At 53.5% G+C, this 13,767-nt stretch overlaps 1 protein-coding gene across 1 annotated transcript in view; it reads right to left on the reverse strand.

The window, feature by feature from the left end:
* Positions 1–4,260, reverse strand: part of FADS2 (fatty acid desaturase 2) — a 39,196-nt gene extending 34,936 nt beyond the window's left edge. Inside the window, exon 1 of the mRNA XM_086677215.1 lies at positions 4,141–4,260. The gene's annotated coding sequence lies outside the window, so the exon portion shown is untranslated. The remainder of the gene's footprint in view (positions 1–4,140) is intronic.
* Positions 4,261–13,767: the final 9,507 nt, after the last annotated feature.

Here is a 13,767-nt window from a genome sequence, read left to right on the forward strand (position 1 = left end):
TCAGGACATTCGTTCATCATTTTCTCCGTTAGCTGGTATTCTCCAATAAAGTTGCTTTTCTTGCCCCAACACCTTGTCTCTCGACTTACTGGCCCGTTGCGAGACAAACAGATGGGGCATGGGTTCCATGACAAACAGGACCCATCTTGTTACAGCTAATACGGTGTGGAGAGACTGAGGTTTAAGAAAGATGAAATGCTTACAGCTAGCAAGTGACACAGCCGGGCGCCTTCCAGACATCACCCTGCCTCTCTCTAATGAGGTCAGTGGAAAGGAGCCATTGTAGAAACTTTGCTGGAGAGCAAGCCGATGCAGGGTGGGGGTCGCGGGGTAGGAAGATCACTCTAGCCAGCAGGTGGGGGGCGGGGTAGTGGAGGCCACATAGGGTCCCCTCCGGGCCATGGCCACAGTGGTCAGCCTCCTCTGTGTCCTGCTGGTATCAGTCCTGAGAGTCCTTCATGCATGTCATAAGCCCCGACAGGAAGAGAATGAAGCCTTTCTGGCTTTAAAGAGTGGCAACAGACATCCACAACCAAAAAGCCTGGCTCACAGGATAAGAGAGGATGACGCAGGCACTCAGGGAGAGTACACAGGCTTTCATGTCCGTTAAAGGTGCACTGAAACAGCAAGCAAGGCTGTGATTTTTTTTCCAAAGGGGGATTAACACAATACATCGATAACCGTAATGAAAAATTTTTTAAAGGTCATGGGGCTCAGAAGAAGGAGTGATCGATCATCTGAAAGGGAGAGCCGGGAATTATCTCGGGGAGGAGCCTCGAAGGCTGAGAACAGGGCCGCAAGAGAAGCCACCAAGGTCTAAAAGGCAGTGAGCACAGCTGAGGATGGGCGCGAAGCGGGGAGGCCAGCAAGGGGGTGGGGCGGAGGGGAGCACTCCAGGAGAGAGTGGAGGAGGGGCTGAAGTGAGAGGGAACTTTAGAAGGCTGGAGCCCATGGCCAATGCTGCCTTGCCCCCCATCTGCCCTTCTCCTGCTCTGTTATTTATTGCTGTCGCTACTCGAAGGAGCTGGTGAGTCTGCTCCTTTAGAGAAAACCTCACGGTACCCAGCTGACCCCAGAGTCACTCAGGAAAAGGGGTGATCTCAGAGCCGGTCTCGCGGTTCCCATGGTTTCCCCCTGCCCCACAGAATCCCTCCTCCCGAGCACTGCAGCTTCCCCGGGGATCTTGCCAGGACCTCATCGTGATCATTGCACTTTATCAGAAACAAAAGAGAAGAGCCTGGGTGGCTTGGAGCCCAGGTCCTCCCCACCAGCCAACTGGGTGAAAGGTTGGGCAGAGTGGGGTGGGGGTGGGGGCTAGGAGACAGGGCCTGGGGGCTGGAGCCTGTACAGTTAGACCCCACTGAACAGCTGAGGGGGCCTTTCGGTCTGTGCTCACAGGGGTTCTCTGATGTCTGCTGGTGGACGGACGGGGTCACCCAACGCCCTGCAGGGAACAGACCTGGGGGTGAGGAGAGGGAATAGGGTTCTGACACAGAGTCCCCCGCCCCACCCCACCCCCCACCCCCAGACCGTGGGCAGAGGACCAGTGGCCCCTTCTGGCTCCTCCTTTCCTTGGTTGACAAAGATGGCCAAAGCACCACTAATCTTCAAGAGATCTTTGCCGACGAGGACATGGGCACTCAGGGTGATGACAGGTCTGGCCCCTCGACCAGCAGATAGTAGACTGGGTCCTAGAATGCAAACCCTGGATCCTGCTCCCATGAAACCTTCTAGAACGCTCTCTGAAAGGTCACCAGCCAGTCCAATCACCCTTCTCAGACCTCTCAGAAGCTTCTGGCAGGCTGGCCTCCTTTCCTCTTGCCATGCCCTGCTCCCTTGGTTCTATGACAATACACTATCCAATTCTACTGTTGGACCACCCTCCCCCCGCCTTTTTTTTAATGTTTATTTTTGAGAGAGAGCACACAAGCCGGGGAGGAGCAGAGGGAGAGGGAGAGGGAGAAGGAGAGGGAGACAATCCGAAGCAGGCTTCGTACTGTCAGCACAGAGTCCGACACGGGGCTCGAACCGACGAACTGTGAGATCATGACTTGAGCCGAAGTCAGATGCTTAACCGACTGAGCCACCCAGGCGCCCCAAGGACCACCCCTTTTTTGGTCTCAATTTCTGTCTCTTCCTCCTCCTGCCCCCTAAATGTTGTTGGCCCTTGGCTCACTCAATATTTTCTCCTTCAGGGGCCAAATTTGGCATGTGACCACACGAGGGATGATTCTGGGTCTCAAATGACACCCACTTAACTTCCTACACAGGCAAAGCCGAATGTCCCACTAGCCCGACAGACTCACCATAACCTCCTGAGTCAAGAAATCGGTCTTAGCAGATGTGTCGCTTGGATCCAGCCAGGTCTCATCTTCACTGCTTTTTTTTTTTTTTTTTTAATTTTTTTTAACGTTTATTCATTTTTTGAGAGACAGAGAGTGAGCAGTGGGGGAGGAGAGAGAGAGAGACATATACAGAATCCGAAGCAGGCTCCGGGCTCTGAGCTGTCAGCACACAGCCCAACGCGGGGCTCGAACCCACGAACTGCGAGTTCATGACCTGAGCTGAAGTCAGACACTCAACTGACTGAGTCCCCCCAAGGTGCCCTCAAAATAAATAAACTTAAAAAAAAAAAAAGCTCTTGAAGACATGGGCTTTGTCTGTAGCTCCAACCCCAATGGCTAAAAAAAAAGTCTAGGAGAGGATCCTGGGAGGATATTCCCTTCTTTTTGTGCAAATCACGGTAGCAATGTCCCCTGTGGTTCTGATCACAAAACCAACTAATGACTAAGAAGACGAGTGTTGTTAGTACAGAAGGGTGCCCCTTATTAGCCAGCGGCGTGGAAGGAGAAATGGTGGGGGTAAGCTGAGGGAGGTCAGACTTGTTCCCGAAGTCCTCGAATGCCAAAATAAGCAGTGCCACAAGGATATCTATAAAAAGATGGCTTACTTTGCGCAGTGGGAAACCAGGGTAAGAATGAATGGGTGATGCCCGCTCTAGAACCCAGACTGGGAGGCGGGTGTCTACCTCATCTCCGAATCTCACATCAATTAAGATCATCGGGCACTTTTACACTGTGTCCCTCGGTGTCTCTATCAGGGAAAGACAGTGGCCTGATGGGCCGCAAGCCAGACCCCGGAGACTTACTGATATGACAGGGCCCGGATTCCAGTCCCGGCTCCGGCCCCTACAATAGCTGTCAGGATTATAAGGATACAAATCAGACAACTACAACAAAACCTGAAAACCACTGGGCCGTTTATTCAAGTAATATACCGAACCCAAGGGATTTATTCTCACGATTGTTGTTATCCTCTCAGAAGGACCAGGTTTTGGGTGCCACTGTTTGTGTCTCTGGCTACCAGTGCTGATAATTAACATTGCTCGAGCATTTACTATGCACTCAACACTGTGTTAACTCCTTTACATCCCTTATCTCTTTTAATTTTCATAACAACCCTATGAGCACCGCTGGAGACACTAAGGCTCAGAGAGGCTAAGTAGCTTGTTCAGGGTCCCGCAGCTCATAAACAGAGATGGAATTCGTCTGGCTCTGTGGCCCTTGCCCTCTCCACCCAATCACACGGCCTCGATGAGAGTAGGTGTCCAGATGGCATAGGGTAAAACCTAAAACCATCGACTCATTCATGCAACAGCTCAAGAAATTCTTGAGCGCCCACTCATGCCCAGGCTCAGAGCGAACAAGGCAAGCAACGTCAGGGGGTCGAGAAGTCCTCCACCGGAAGGAGAAACGGCGCTGGAGACCTTAGGATCTGCTTCCGAGTTAGTAAGTTCAAGTGCATTTGCTCAATTCATAATGTCATACGATTTAAGCGCTGAAAGGACCTCATTTTACCCACGAGACGGCTAAGGCCCAGAAAGGACAAAAGGCTCGACCACGGCCAGGGAGCAAATCAGTGGCCCAACAAGGACTAGAAGTTCTGGCTTTCTGACTCAAAGGTCAGTGCCTTTTGGGTATGACCTCATTAGTGGTAACGGCCAAGACATACACATGTGGCAAGTCCCGATTCCCCCTCCACCCCCAAATCAGACACATGCCTTTGAGCATGATGCTTATGGAATGTAAGAGCTCTGAAGAGTATCTGAACCTGGACCCCAAAGGCTCTTTCTGTCCTCACCTGTTGCTGCCTCTCGGTTCTGTCTCCTCACCTGGCAGAGACCTAGGGTCAAAGGCACCAATCAGTTTGGGGTGGGGAATTTGTGGGGCCTCAACAGACTGGTCTCCAGTCCCCATCCCCGGCCTCTGACTCACTATGCCTCTTATTCCAACACACAAACGTCAGGTGATTTTAAGGAGGCAGCATGCAGAGAAGGGGGGTGTGACCTTACTGTCTCCATTTTACAGTTGAAGAAATTGAAGCTCAGTGAGGTTAAGTGACTAGAATATTTGGGATTCGACTTCCAGGGCTAATTCCAAAGTACAAATGCTTTCCAAATCCGCATTACTTCAGGCAGCACGTTTAACCCTTTTGATCCTCAGTTTTCCCCAAAAAAGATACACACATACCCCGCTGCCCTCAAAAGGCTGTTGTGACAATCACTTGATGTGATGGATAGAAAAGCACGTTGGGGGCGCCTGGGGGGGTTCAGTCGGTTCAGCGGCCGACTGTGGATTTCGGCTCGGGTCCCGATCCCACGGTTCTCGAGTTTGAGCCCCGAGTGGAGCTCCACACGGATAGCAGCAGAGCCTGCTTGGGATGCTCTGTCTCCCCTCTCTCTTTGCCCCTCCCCCATGCGCGTGCGCGCTCGCTCGCGCTCTCTCTCTCTCTTTCAAAATAAATAAATAAACTTAAAAAAAAAGCGCTTTGAAATTGTTATAGATATGGGTGAACCAATGCAGGTGCACATCTATATAGATAGAGATAAAGCCTCCTCATACCAGGGGGCCTTCAGGAGGCAGCAGAGTTGGGCAGAAATGCTGCCACCATGCTTCAGTGGCTCCCCACCCACGTTCACTGTCAGGCAGGACTGACGTCCTGGGACCTCAGCTTGTGCATGACCCACCTGGATAGGCTCAGGACGGGTGAGGGAGCACACTGCCAAGAAAGGCAGCTGAAGGGGGTGCCTACGAGCAGAGCTGAAACACGGGAAGAGTGCAGCCACGAGGGCTCAGGCAGAGCCCCGTTTGGGGTCCATGGCCCCAGGTGGAGGCCAAGGTGGGACAAGGTCACGGGGACGCCTTCACGTGGCGAGGAGGGGAGCCTTGCCACAATCTGTTCTCATCTTCGAGACCGAGAAGCTGAGGCCCAGAGATCGGCTTGTCCAAAATCAACCAGCGGTTAGGAAATCTGCGGGGTTCCTGTTTCTAATAAGGGCCACCGGAGCACCAGGTTCCACGCTCAGTGAAATTCACTGAAAATCATGGACAAAATGTGTGAGGCGTCACTAAAATGCAGCAGCCACTGATTGGCTCCGCTGGCCAAAGGCAGGTCAATCCGTGGATGACCCATCCCTGGGCTGACGGTGCAGCGTCTCTCACGCTGAGTCACGACCACGGGGAGGTGACACCCTACCCTGGCGTCACCTTTTGATGTCCCCAGCCTCTCTATCTGGAGGCCAAGTAAGGCAGGGGACAACCAGACGGCCGGCGTGCTGTAGTAAGAACACCAAATGGGGGCAGAATAGACCCAGGTTCGTTGCCCCCGCTTTGCCCCTCTCGGCTCTCTCTCTCCTTTGTTATCAAGAAGACGGTTTTGAGTAGATAATCTCTGAATTCTCTCTAAATCATAGAACCTGGGATTCCGCTTTCTCCGCGAGCAGTGAGTTGCTTCAAGTTCAAGGGCCCACATCCCCTTGTCGCAAGGTAGCTGAGCAGTGGGGACAGTATGAGCAGGGGCCGGCCCGTCGCTGGAGCTGGCTGCTGGGTGGGACCTCTGCCAGGTTTCTGAGTCAGCTGGGAGCCCTGTCTGGACAGGTTCCGGCCGACTGGCCCACACTCTGGGCCTATGTGCCCCTAGCAGAGGTCGACCCTGGAGCAAAAGAGGTGGCTGGTCCCACCTCTCTCTCCTCACCTCCTGCCCTGGGCCACGACACTGCTTGTGGCTCGGGAAAAAAGGCTTCCTCATCCTTCCTGCTGCTCGAAGCTGCCAATTTCAGGCCTACATCCTCTCATGCCCTGGAAGAGATCCCACGTCAGCCGGCTCAGCTCTCCCTCTAATTGCCCCTAGAGAGAACTTTCTCTTCCCCCTCCCAGGCACTGCCCGAGTTTAGCCATTGTTGTCTTTCTGCTGGGGTTCTGCAGCTCCTACCGGACCTTAGGATTCGGGTTTTGAGTCGCCTCCACCGTGGCCGGTGGGGTGTCCTGCCTTGTGGCCCCGTCACCGAGCTGAGAAGCCAGGTCCTCCCCAGAATGAAAAGCGTGGAGGCAGTGGAAAGCCACGCCTTTGGGCTAGAAGGGCCACCGTTCACTTTCCTGCTCAGCCTCTCAGTTGCTTGCTGCGTGCCCTTGGACATGTCATTTCTTTTCTGTTTTTTTTCCATTTATAGGCATGGTGATGGCTTTTATAATGTGTCACCTTAGCTAAGCCGAACTGCATTTCTCAGCGCTCCCTTCTCTCTAGGGTCCTGGGTTAGCACTGGCCACAGGGGAAATGTGTGCAAGATTTGGAAGGTCCAAGTAAAAATGCAGCTGTTCTGTTCCACTCCGAAGGCGATGGAGGGCAGTCCCGCCAGCACGGGAGCTCTGGCCCCTCATTCCCTACGGTTCACAGAGGTTCTCCTGCTCTGATCAAACCCTGCCAGATACTCTGGGACAGACACCCTCCCCGGCACTGGAGACAGGGAAATAAACAAACCATCCTCCTTCTGCCTCTTAGATTTCCCGTCTGTACAAGGGGGAGGAAGGGTAATGAAATTAAGAGAGAGTCCCAACTTCTCTGTCAAATATCTGACCAGACAGGCCCCCAGTGGAAGGCACATGGAACCACCTGTTTGTTGCAAACCCTACGGGTTTAGGGACCCCTGCCCCTGGGATGAGCTTAGTGAGTCGGGGCACCCCACCAGAAGCCAGGCTTTGGTGACCTTGAGGTATGTCTGCTCAGGGCTGAAAACAGAGACCTTTGGGCTCTGTTGGCCCAGCCAAACAGCCACGTTATTTTTCTTTAATCCTTAGGTCAAAGACCTTCCACGTCATGTGTGGGAGGCAGGAGGAACGCAGCCTCTGTACCTTCCTTGTCAAACTACTGGTGGCGAAGGACCAGCTTTAAAAACAAAACGAAACAAAACAAAAAACTCCCATTCATCACAGATCGACACTTTCATAAAATACAATAAAAAGGAATCATTAGAAAAATTAAAGCACAAAAAACTAACATAATAACCAAGGCCAGATTTTTTATTAGTAGAGTTAGTAGATATAAAACTTCTCCATGGGGGCGCCCAGGCGGCTCAGCCAGTTGAACGTCTGACTTCGGCTCATGTCATGATCTCATAGTTCGTGAGTTCGAGCCCCGCCTATGGTTCTCTGCTGTCAGCCCAGAGCCCCATTCTGATTCTCTGTCCAGCCCCCTCCTCTGCCCCTCCCCCGATCATGTTGTTTCTCTCTCTCTCTCAAGAATAAACATTAAAAAAAAAAGTTAAAAAAAGAAACAAATTTCTCCACGAAGCCACTATAAATATTTCTAAATGCTTACTCTCAATTCCTACACTTAACTTCTGTGCCCCACGGGTAGCAAATAGGTTCCAACATGGGGCTGTCACTTCGAGGAGGTCTGTCACGCCTGAAAGACCAGGGGCGTCCCGCACCACTGCTCAGACTCCTTGCTCTTTTGGTCCAGAACAAAACAAACCGCCCTGGGAACCACTCACGCTGTGACCTTGCTTCCAGCCCCGCCCTCTCCGGGTCCTGGTGTCTCATCTGTAAAACGGGGTGCCGTTGGAATCGTAAGGTGCTGCTCGTCAGCGAGGGCATGCCGTGACCTCTCTGGTGTGTGGGCAAGGCCGGCTGGGCCTAAGCTGGATTCAGCTGCAGCCGCTGCTCTGGCATGTGGGGAAAGGGCTCTCACGGGAGCACATCTGGGGAGTCCTGAGGCAGACACAGAGCTGTGGAGACGCTGGCGTCTTGCTTCGTGTGGCTTCGGGCTTGTCTTCCTGAGATCTCTCCGAAACTAAGGGCACATGTGCCATTGGGCCCGAGACACAGCAGGACACGGAGAGAGGATGGGCACATCCAGCCTTTCGGAGACAGAGCAGGGTTGCGGTGGGGAGGCGTGCAGGGAACCCCATGGGTTCAGCTCCTTGAGGCTTCTGCTGTCTGGTGAGTATGGGAAGACGGGAAGGTGACCTTGGGAAGCACACGGCGTCCTGTGGCATTGGCAGGGCAGGGGCGGGGAGCAAGGCCGGTTCTTCCAAGAAACAAAAGTGGACATGTTGGTCAGACACGTAAGATGCCCCCCCCCGAGGACCCCGTAGGAACTGGGGAAGATTTCTGATTTCTGGCATGCATGCTCAGTGGGGCAGGATCACCCCCAACGGGACCAAAATTGCTTCTTGGGAGGCGAAAAGAATCTCGCTTTTTCTATACATAAACACAGATATGCATCCGGTAGGTAAACAGCTATCTGTGGCATTCAACTTTTTTTTTTTTAATTTTTTTTTTTTAACGTTTATTTATTTTTGAGACAGAGAGTGACAGAGCATGAACCAGGGAGGGGCAGAGAGAGAGGGAGACACAGAATCGGAAACAGGCTCCAGGCTCTGAGCCATCAGCCCAGAGCCCGATGCGGGGCTCGAACTCACGGACCGTGAGATCGTGACCTGAGCTGAAGTCGGAGGCTTAACCGACTGAGCCACCCAGGCGCCCCCGCGGCATTCAACTTTTAAGAGGGGTCATGATGGTGGGGGGTAGGCGTCTAAACTGGTTCGCAAGGGGGACAATAAAGAAGAAAGGGTTTGGGCACATTCACTCACGGGGTCTGATGTCCTATGTAGAAAGCTGCAGGGGCGCCCGGGTGGCTCAGTGGGTTGGACGTCCGACTTCGGCTCAGGTCATGATGTCACGGTCTGTGGGTTTGAGCCCTGTGTCGGGCTCTGTGCTGACAGCTCAGAGCCCGGAGCCTGCTTCAGATTCTGTGTCTCTCTCTCTCTCTGCCCTTTCCCTGATTCTGCTCTCTCTCTTTCTCTCAAAAACAAGTAAACATTAAAAAAATGCCCTAATGCCTCTCAAGCCAGACTACTGTGTCAGCCACCTCTGGTATTTTCCAGCCCCCGGGCTGCCCACTACTATTCTGTCCAAATGCCTCGGGAGTCACTCAAGGTCTAGCTGGTGGAGGGAGGGGGAGGGTGGAGGGTCACGATCCATACCAGCTCTGTGACCCTGGGCTTGCTATTGCCCCTCCCTGAGACTGTTATTTTAAAAACGGGAAAAGCATTCGTTTTCTGCCGCCTGTAGAGCTTTTCCGAGAAGATCAAATAAAGAAATGATCCCGTAAGCAACCCTTCTTTCCTCCCTCCCTAAAATAACAATCCTACATGCCAGGAACTTTCCTAGACATTGGGTACATTCCGGTAAACCGGGCAGGGTTAGTCCTTCCCTCAGGGGGGATCTCACAGTGTAGACCAGCACTGTCCATTAGCACGTCCCAGGATGATGGAACTTCGGTGGCTGCTAATCGCAGACAGCTACTGAGCCCTTAAAACATAACTGGTGTGACCGAAGATCTAAATCTTTCGTTTTGTTTCATTTTCACCAATTTATTTATTTATTTATTTATTTTTAACATTTATTTATTTTTGAGACAGAGAGAGACAGCATGAACGGGGGAGGCGCAGAGAGAGGGGGAGGGGCAGAGAGAGAGGGAGACACAGAATCGGAAGCAGGCTCCAGGCTCTGAGCCATCAGTCCAGAGCCCGACGCGGGGCTCGAACTCACGGACCGTGAGATGGTGACCTGAGCTGAAGTTGGACGCTCAACCGACTGAGCCATCCAGGCGCCCCCATCTTCACCGATTTAAATGGAAACAACCACACAGGGTTGGTGGCTACGGTGTGGGACAGCACAGGTACAGACACCTAGGGGTAAGGAAGACGTCAAAAACAAAGGGACGATTCCTCAGAAAATTAAGCGCAGAATGACCGCATGACCCAGCAATTCACTCCTAGGTACATGCCCAAAAGAACTGAAAATAGGTATTCGGACACATACTCGTACGTGAACTTTCATAGCAGCGAAATGGCCAGAAAGGAAAATTCATAGAGGCAGAAAGCAGACTCCCGGAGGCGGAAATGGGGAGTAACTGCTTAATGGCGTACGGGGTTTCCTTTTGGGAAGATGAAAATGTTTTGGAACTAGGGAGAGGGGATGGCTGTACAACATTGTAAATGTTCTTTTGGGGGGGGGGCACAGGTGAGTGAGAGGCACTGAGAGAGAGAGAGAGAGAGAGAGAGAGAGAGAATCCCAAGAGGGGCAGAGGGGGTGAGAGAGAGAGTTTTCACCCGAGATGGGGCTTGAGCTCACCCGATGTGGGACTCGAACTCACGAACTGTGAGATCATGACCTGAGCCGAAGTCAGATGAGCCACTCAGGCGCCCAACGTTGTATATGTTCTAAATGACATTCAATTGTACGCTTTACAGCGGTTAGCAGCATGTCGTGTGAATGAGACCTGACGGTGAGGACGGCGGGCAGGGGGCAGAGCGCTCTGGACAAAGGCACCAGCCAGACGAAGCCAGGCTGGGGGGTGGGGGGGGGTGGGGGCACAGCCCACTCTGGATGGCTCTGGCGAGGTAGGCAGGGGCGAGGCAAGGCGCACCCTGCGGGGATCTGCGATCTGCGGGAGAGCACGGCTAACGCCTGGGGGTGATGGGTACAATGGAATGGTCCGTCGGCCATTTCTCTACCACTTCCAGATACTGGCTCCTTGCCCTCCCCAAACCAAACCCTGAAGGTTTAAGCAGTTCTTTGCTGTAGGGTTCAGGTTGGGGGGGTGGGGACCGTCCCTCCCTTCAGCTCTTACTCCTTTATTCCTGATTGCCTGGACCTTAGAGGTCATGTCGCGTGGGGCCTCCTCCCTCCTTCCTTCCTCTTCTTCCTCCCTTTTCCCCCAACAAGCCCCTCTCTGACTCTCTGCTCAGCACACTTCCTGCCGGCCCAGTGGAGGGAAAAGTAAGCCATGGCCCTGGAATCTACTAGAATGGATGTCCAGCTTGCTGGTGCAGTGTGGCTCCCTCGATGGAGATTCTGTTCCTCGGGTGGAGAAGACTCGAGAGGCAGCAGCATTGGCAGAAAAGCACAAGCTCAATTTTGACATCTTCAAGAGCCCTGCACGCCTCACTTATTTTCACAGTGTTCTTCAGTGCTCCACGTGGAGGATCCACAGAAGCCAAAGCCCAGGAGGACTGGCACAGGTGCCAGGCAAGGGTGAGTAGGACGTGGCTGGCAACAAGCCAGAGGCGAGGACAGTGGTGTCCCCTGCCGTTTGGAGAGCGTTTCACACCTCTCAGGTGGGTTCCACCTTCTAACACATTTCCACTGACTTCACAACCACCTGTGGTTTTGCCAGGCCGGCTGGCGTCCTCCTCACTTTCCAAGATGAGCCTTTTGTTTCAAGGTCATCTGGCAAGGGTTAGGGCCCAGGTCTCCCGAGTCCCCGGTTCCAAGATCTTTCTCTGGTTGCCTGTGTTCCGATGTCTCTTGGCGACCTCCTAAGGGGAAAAACCCTTCTCTTCCAAAGAGTGTTTTCTACTAATGCTAGGGTGGTGGTGGGTGGGCAGGAGGAATGACCACCTTCAGTCCCGAGAGCTTCCTAGATGAACAAGGCTGTCCTCGGCGTTGGAATGAAAAGACGTCAAAGTCCTCTGGGCACAGAGGGTTCCTGAGCTGCTCCTTCTGAGCCATCAGCCAGGCGGTGGCCGGGCTTGCCTCTGGCCCCCAGTTGACATACTCCTGCCACCAAGGTGCCCACCAAGGGTCTCGACAAGGCCAGTGATGCTTGACTCTACTGGAAGGCCCTGGGGCTGCTGCAGAGACCCCGAACGATTTCCTGCAGCTCCTACTGCGAAGCTGCGGACAGAGCAACAAGGGATTCTCCCAAGGTCACTGGGGTCCGAGAAGGCCACGCAGAGGGCAACAGGTGCCAGTCAAACAGGCAATCTTCGATCTGAGACACCCCAGTCTTAGCGTGGGTCCCTACCATGGTAGGGAAGTAGACGTGCTCCCAATGGCATGGGGGACCCAAACCAGGTGGACTTTGCCAGTGTCATCTGAGAGGGTGTGGGCATCTGGGATCAAGGCCTGGGCCATCAACCCACTCCTACCTCACGACGCCCCTTACGAATCATAAACACACACCGATCTCCTGAGGATTGATGATTAACACAGGCAATGGGTCTCTAGCCCCGTGTGTCCACATGCCAGGGTTAGTGGGCCAACAAACACCAACATCTACATGATCTCATGTAATCCCTCCATCAAAGCTGTAGGAGAGGTGTTATGGTCTCTCACTTTGATCACATGAAGAAATGGAGACGAAGAGGAGTACAGAATAAGTAGCTGGGGATCACCCGGGACTCCTTGGGAGATCTGGGTCCATGGCTTAGAGCTTTATCTCCTGACAGCACTCTCCTCATCCATCTCGGTGGCTGACGACACCTGTCCTCGGACCGGTGCCAGGCTGGCTCCGCTGGGAACCAAGGGCCTTGCCCCTGGAGATGCTGGTTCAAGAGCACAGGAGTCGACGGTTCCAGCTAACAAACAAAAGCCTTCTCTCCTCCACTCCTCTTGGACGGCGACTTGGAACCTGGCTTCCCATGTCCTCCTCAGCCCCCATCTTTGGACCTTAGAGGTCCACCCATGGGGACTTCGTGTCTGTGCTGACTTCCATCCCATGTGGTAGAGTCTCACATCTGTCGCTGCCGGCCCCTGTGGACCACACACGCCTGTGGTCTCCTCAGTTGCCAAAGACCGGGTCCTCCTCCCTGAACACACTTTCAACCGATGCTCCTGGCCTCTGCCTGTACCGCACATGCTCATTCTGCCTTGAGGACCTCCAGGTAACCTCATGTGCACCTCCGGTAACACGGATAAACCCTGGCAGCTGGGCTGGGGTTGTTTTTTGTTTTTTGCTTTTGTTTTTTTTTTAATGTTACTACCCATGTTTTTTTAGGTATGGCTCTACAGAAAGAAAATAAACTCTTTCATAACAAGACAGGTAAAAGCCTCCAGGTGATTCTAATGCCCAGGCAGTTTTGGGAAACTGCTCAAGTCTGTGGTTCTCCCCCAGGCTCTCTCGCGTGTGGCACAGCGCTGATTTCCATTTACCTGCTCCTTCCCAAGTGTCTCCCTGCCCCAGCCCCCTCTGTGCCCGCATTCCTGAGGCCTGGGACCCTTCTGGGGCAGATTGCTTCATTGTGTCTGTTTTCCCATATGTCGGGTTGCACAGCACAGCATCAGCCTGGGATCCTGGCCTCCCTTGCCCCCAGCTGGGTCACAAAGCCTCTAGTGGCGGGGGTGGGGGGGCTGGGGGGGGGGATTCATCATTAGCTCACTCAGGAGATCCGCTGGCACGTTGGCCACCCCTCCCCTCCCCGATCTGCTTAGTGGCCCTTTCCAAGTGCCAGCAGGAGCGGCTGGGTACAGCCACCACACGGGAACCCCCAGGGTTTGGGAGGGCCATGGCCGAGAGAGATACGAGTTAAGGGAGATGCTTAACTCTCTCCGCTCCGCTGCTATGGGCCCTAGGTCTGGGCTCTGTGAGGTTACATCCTCACATGTTGCACCGCTGAAACGGAAGAACATCTTGACTGTCCCA

This window comes from Puma concolor, chromosome D1 (genome assembly GCF_028749965.1).
Source record: "Puma concolor isolate L17-30 chromosome D1, mPumCon1.1.hap2, whole genome shotgun sequence".
In the NCBI taxonomy this organism is placed as follows: Eukaryota; Metazoa; Chordata; class Mammalia; order Carnivora; family Felidae; genus Puma; species Puma concolor.